The sequence below is a fragment of the Myotis brandtii genome, unplaced genomic scaffold (assembly GCF_000412655.1).
Source record: "Myotis brandtii unplaced genomic scaffold, ASM41265v1 scaffold412, whole genome shotgun sequence".
Lineage (NCBI taxonomy): Eukaryota > Metazoa > Chordata > Mammalia > Chiroptera > Vespertilionidae > Myotis > Myotis brandtii.
Window position 1 is genome coordinate 196,594 of NW_005365832.1, and position 6,025 is coordinate 202,618.

Here is a 6,025-nt window from a genome sequence, read left to right on the forward strand (position 1 = left end):
ACACACATAAACAAGGAAATACAGCCCCTCCACAGAAAATAGAGTAGTAAGTCAAAAAGTGTCTCGGCAAAAGAGGCCATACAGACGGCCAAGAGACATGAAAAGGGGCTGAACGTCACTACTCATCAGAGAAGTGCGAGTTACAACCCGCAATGAGATGTCACCTCGCCTGTCAGCAGGCAGCAAGTGTTGGCAAAGGTGTGGAGCAAAGGGAACCCTCGTGTGCTGCTGGGTGAGACTGCAGACTGGTGCAGCCACTGTGGAGAAGAGGAGGAGTTTCCTCAGAAAATGGAACTGCCTTATGATCCAGCGATTCCACTTCCGGGAATATGTCCACAGAAACCCGAAACACTCATTCGAAAGAATATATGCACCCCTATGTTCACTGAAACATTATTGGATTTAAAAGACAATTGAATAAGGTAATAATTATAAAAGTGGACCGATGACTTTATGATGCATAAAACAAGGAATGGGGCTATAATAAAGTTTTTGTATACTTTTGAAATTAAGTTGAAATTCATCTGAACTAGATTGTTTTATGTTAAGAAGTTCATTGTAACGCCCAGGGCAACCACTAAGAAAATAACTCAAAAAAAAAAAATCATAATATCCTCAGGAATGATGAAGTAAAGGTCTATGAAAAATTCTCTTCTCCAGAAAAGCAACAACAAGAGACTTAAAATGACACACTAGAAAATATATATTTAACACAAGATAGCACAGTTATGGAGGAATCTGGAAATTAAAAAAAAAAAATAGAAGACCTCACAGAAAACCAATAGCAAGAAGGCAAACATATGCTACGTGATTATCAGTAATTAAATTACATATAAATAAGCCCTCCATAAAAAGGCAGAGATTGCCAGAATACGTATTTTAAATGATACAACTATATGCTGTATCAAAGAGACACTTTAGATTCAGAGACATAAGTAGGATGAAAGTAAAAGTTTATAAAGATATACCATGCAAACAGTACCATGCAAAAAAAGAATTGCAGTGGGAATACTTAATATCAAACAAAATGGACAGTAAGACAAAAATTGTTAATAGAGAGAAAGAAGGATATTTTTATAGCAAAAGAGTGGGTAAATTCAAAAAACATACATAATGATTAGTATAAACATATGTGTACCTAACAAAAAGGCTACAGAATACAAAAATAAAAACTACCACAGCTAGAGGGAGAAGTCGACAATTTAACAACAGTTGGAGGGGCCATTATTCCACTTTCCACAATGGATAGATCAGAAGATCAACAAGGATAGGTACGACACGGAACACACACGGAACACACAAGTGACACCGTCAAGAAAGTGAAAAGACAATCCACAGAATAGGAAAAATTGTTCAAGTCATATGTCTCGCAAGGATCTGATATCCAGAATATAAAAAGAATTTGTACAATCCTATATAATAAAAGGCAAACGACCCAAATTGACCCTAAAGGCGGAACAACCGGGAACAACCGGTCGCTATGACACGCACTGACCACCAGGGGGCAGACGCTCAATGCAGGAGCTTCCCCCTGGTGGTCAGTGTGCTCCCACAGGGGGAGCTCCACTCAGCCACAAGCCCGGCTCATGGCTGCGAGCGCAGCAGCAGTGGCGGGAGCCTCTCCCGGACCGGGAACAACCGGTCGCTATGATGCGCACTGACCACCAGGGGGCAGACGCTCAATGCAGGAGCTTCCCCCTGGTGGTCAGTGTGCTCCCACAGGGGGAGCTCCACTCAGCCACAAGCCCGGCTCATGGCTGCGAGCGCAGCAGCAGTGGCGGGAGCCTCTCCCGCCTCCATGGCAGCGCTAAGGATGTCCAACTGCAGCTTAGGCCCACAGTCGGACATCCCCCAAGGACTCCTGACTGCCAGCTTAGGCCCAATCCCTTGGGGAATGGGCCTAAGCCGGCAGGTGGACATCCCCCGAGAGGTCCCAGACTGCAAGAGGGTGCAGGCCAGGCTGAGGGACGCCCCGCCCCCCCCCCACCACCAGCAAGTGCAGGAATTTTGGTGCACTGGGCCTCTAGTATAAAAGTAATTAGATAAATAACTATTTTTAAATCAGCAGAGGATTTGAACAGACATTCCTTCAAAGAATATATACAAATGCCAATAAGCACACAAAAAGATGCTCAACATAATTAGCCATTAGGGAAAAGCAAATCAAAACCACAATGAAATCCCACTTCGCATCCACTGGGGTGGCTAAAATCAAAAGGAAAACCAATAACAAGTGCTGGCAAGGATATAAAGAAATTGGAACCTGTAAACATAGTTGGTTGGAGTGTAAAAATGGGTGAACTCACTTTGCAAAACTGTTTGGCAGAACCCCAAAATGATGAAGGTAGAGTTACCATACAACCCAGCAACTCTTCTCCAAGGTGTATACCCAGGAGAAATTAAAACACATAGCCACACAAAAACGTTTACACAAATGCTCACAGCAGAATTATTCCTAATAGCCAGAAAGTGAACACATCTCGACTGTTCATCAACTGATGAACAGATATGGTATACCCACCCATACAACACAATTTTATTTGGCTAGAAAAGAGTGAAGTACTGCTATAACAGGTGTCAACCTTGAAAGCATTCTGGCAAGTGAAAGATGCTAGCCACAAAAGACTCCACAGTATATAATTCTAATATGAAATGTCTAGAATCAGCAAATATATAGAGACAGAAAGCAGAGTTGTGGTTGCCCTGGCCTGGGGAGTGGCTGCTAATGGGCACTGAGCTTCTCTGGGGGTAATGAAAAAGGTTCTGGAATTACACAGTGGTGATAGTTGCACAGCTTTATAAATATATTAAAGCCTCCTGAATGATATACCTTAAAATGGTGAATTTCATGGTATGGAATATCTCAATAAAGCTGTTACTTTTTTTAAATCCGTAAGGAAAATGAATACCCACAGAATGACTTACCAAAAGAGAAAATACATTATATTTTGTCTTATAATCACTCCGGGCAACAAACATTCACTCACCCAGACTGTGCTAGATGCCGGGGATGCAAAGACAAACCATCAGCAGTCCAGACCCACAGGAAATTTTGTTGTTAACAAGAAAAAAAAATCAGTAATAAGTCTTTGGAAAGAATTTTGATTCCTTCCCCTAGTTTTCACTCTCAAAATATACAAAATGCTAATTTTAACATAGCAAACTATAATTAAAAACCCAATTCCAACAAACATCAAATATTAGCAGCTGCCCAAATCAACAACTAGATGCCAAAGATAAATTAACTCAAATTCTCTCTCCAGTCACACCTCTCTCCCAGCACAAGAAGGTCCAGGTAGGGTCTAGCCTTCTGGCCTTGACTGCCCTTTGCAGTGTGTGTTCCTAGCCTGAGGGTACAGAGAAATGTCCATGTCTCCATTCCTACCAGCATCCCAACCCAGGCTTCCTTCCATTTCAGATTTTCAGGGCCTATGTTTTATTCCTTTAGGCATCTACCTCTTTCCTTCAAACACGGTTAGTTACTGAGGTTCTTCGGGTATCTTCTATATATATAAAAGCCTAAGCGATCATTACTACCGGATGACCCGCCGGTAGCTATGATGCACACTGACTACCAGGGGGCAGACGCTCAACGCAGGAGCTGCCCCTGGTGGTCAGTGCGCTCCCACAGCCAACCTCCCGTGGTCCCTCCTCCCAGCCATCCACCCCCCCATCAAGACTGGGCGAGATGGCCCCAATTGGCCCCGATCACCAGCCAGGCCGAGGAACCCCACCCGTGCACGAATTCCTGCACCAGGCCTCTAATATATTATATTTTAAGTCAGGTCATCAAAGCAAACACAGTTCCCTTCTTTTATATCTTTTATTTCTTTTTTATTTAAATATATCTCTACTTATTTCAGAGAGGAAGGGAGAGGGAGAAAGAGATAGCAACATCAATGATGAGAGAGAATCATTGATGGGCTGCCTCCTGCATGCCCCACACTGGGGATCGAGCCCACAACCTAGGCATGTGCCCTGATTGGGAATCAAACCATGACCTCCTAGTTCATAGGTGGACACTCAACCACTGAGCCAGGCTGGCCAGCATTTTTATTTCTTTTACTTAGTAAAAATTCCAAAGGGTCCCTCCAGGACGGTAACGCTTCTACCTGTGCTTGGTGCCCTGCACTAAGAAAGCCAGGAATCATGCCACCTCATATGCTTTGTTGCTCCAGAACGGGTTGTAACACAAATGCAGAAAACATGTGGATTTTGTGTGGCCTTAGCTGTTCTACAAACATTTTAATTACCAACATATTACAGTCAAGAGATGCTTTACATACAAATGTACATCTTCAGCTTCACTTGAAAACTCTGAAAATACTAAATTCCCACGTGGCAACAGTTGGGTGAGCTGAGTGGTGACACTTCTTTGTCCTCCGATAAAGAATGTCTCTTCTCTGCCCTAACTAACCGGTTTGGCTCAGTGGATAGAGCATCAGCCTGGGGACTGAAAGGTCCCAGGTTCGATTCCGGTCATGGGCATGTACCTTGGTTGCGGGCACATCCCCAGTAGGAGGTGTGCAGGAGGCAGCTGGTCGATGTTTCTCTCTCATCGATGTTTCTAACTCTCTATCCCTCTCCCTTCCTCTCTGTAAAAAATCAATAAAATATATTTTTTTTAAAAAAAGAATGTCTCCTCTCTATGATCCTCACCACTTCACAGGCTTTCCACGCACAATGCATCCAGGTGGTTTCATCTGTGACCTGCTGCCTCTGAAGGGGTTGAGTCCAAATCCCGAAAGTCAAGGTTTTTTCCAATCATAAAGGGATGCCCTCCTCCCTTCTCTCTGGTTGTAGGCTGGGTGGCCACATCCTCTACCTTTGCCAAGCTCTCCTGGTGTCTCACTCCAACAGCTGCTTCACCTCCTCGGAATCACCATCTTGTCTATCATCTGGGCATCACCCACGTACCGAATTACTCCAGGGCACGCCTGCAGGGGCCTCTTCTGGCCTGGAAACCTGCTCCAAGAAGTCTAAGTCCAGGCCACGTGGCAGACAGCACTGAGGACCTCACCCATAGACCGAAAGACCTTCATTTCCAGATGACTTCTCCTTGCAGGTCAATGTTCCTCCTCACTTCCTGAATTCTGAGTTAAAACAGTGTTTCTCCAACTCACCGTGCACACAACACGTTTGGGGATCTTGTTAAAACGCAGATTCTGATTTCTTATTCAGTGGGTCTGGCGCGGGGTCTGAACGTCTGCGTGTCTAACAAGCCCCCAGGTGACCAGATGCTGCTGGTGTGTGAACTGCACTTGGAAGAGCAAGAAGTCAGCAAACTTACAAACGAGAAGGCGGTTCCTGCGATGAGAATTCTCTGAATGAACGAGACCTCCAAGACTTGACTTCCTGCCATTTTAAAACGACAAAAATGTTCATCTTTCAGCATCTGTGCCAACTTAATATCGGACTCACATAAATAACATAATGGTCCGTGAGAAGAAAAAGCAGATGGCTCCTTCAGTCATCAGGCATTGATTATTGCACATTCATTCTGTGATCAATACCTGGCATTATACAGAGGGGTCAGCCAGCATGCCATATATTCAGAGTGCTTGAAGTCTAGCTGGCAAAAAAAAACTACCAGGAACAAGCAGGGCACCCCCTAAAACACCACTGAATCACTCTACACTGGTGATTCCCAGGCAGGGTGCCATATCTGCATCAGGGGTGGGGGTGGGGGAGAGATGTCAAATCAAACACACTTCCCACTAACGCCCCACCCCTCCCCAATTATGATGCTCACTCTACCCTCACCATTACGGTCAAGCACTGGTAAAGGAAGCTGCATTTATTTTTAGGAATGCCTTCTTCTTCAGAAGGGTAAGGTGAGGAGAAGAAGATGAAAACAACTGTTTTTACTTGCTTACAGGAAGACAATGGAGATGTGGAGCCTGGAGAAGTAAGTAGAATTGGTGGGCATTCCAGGTGGGAGGCCTGTGCAAAGAGAATCCAAGAATACTAGAGACCCTTCATGCTTTCTAGCTGAGGTCAGGGGCAATACACACCATGTCCTGAA